The following is a 962-nucleotide window of genomic DNA, read 5'->3' on the forward strand; positions in this document are numbered from 1 at the left end:
AATATGTAAAATAAAATAAACATATTTGTAATATATTATCGAAAATATTAAACCAATTTGTAGTATTAAACAAACAAGTTTTTAAAAGTAAATACATACATTTTTTAATCACTATCAAAAAGATAAATTGCTCTTCTACAAATTAAAAGTCTAATAAATTTTTAACCATCTAAATAACTAGTTTAAGTGACCCCTAACATATTAGAAGGTCACCGTTTACAAGGAATCATTTAGACCAATTAATCAAATTGGTGGAAACCAATTATAAAATTTTTGAATCATGGAAAAGTGTTTCATCCTTCCAACAAATAATCAGGAACTGAAAGAACATTTACGTTTTTTATTTTAACAATAGTCAAGGATAATTTTTTTATTAATAATATTCTTTTTGGAATATATTTTTTAATTTTGACAATAATGCCACTCATGTTATGTGAGACCAGCCACAGAATTGAATATAATGCAAAACTAAATAATACTTATATCTGGTATCATGGTTCAATTCTTAAGACTGGTAAACAGATCAATCTGGATTTTGATGAAACTGAGAACAATCAAGATTACCGCAAATAATTAAACTAAGAATGGCGACTGTAAATAACTTGGGGGGCATCCTACAATTTTTAGTGCCTCTGCAAATCCGGCACAGTTTTATTTTGAAAAATAGTCACCATTTAAAAGAATCCTATAGCTTACAAAATTTGCATTGTTCTGAAGAAAAGCTATATATAGCTGATTCAAAAAGTTCGTTTAACAGTGAAGGTGTGGATGAGTTTATTTACAGCTAAGAATACTATATATTACAGTTGACTACTATTATTGCACCTAAATTTTTAAGTCAACAACAAGTATCGTTACTCAAAGTCAATTTAGCTGACTATATTTAGATAGATGATAATAAGATTCAGAGAAAACTAATTTTTTCTCCGAAGTTAGTTTCATGGAGACGAGATGTTAAATGT

Source organism: Arachis ipaensis, chromosome B06 (assembly GCF_000816755.2).
Source record: "Arachis ipaensis cultivar K30076 chromosome B06, Araip1.1, whole genome shotgun sequence".
Classification (NCBI taxonomy): domain Eukaryota; kingdom Viridiplantae; phylum Streptophyta; class Magnoliopsida; order Fabales; family Fabaceae; genus Arachis; species Arachis ipaensis.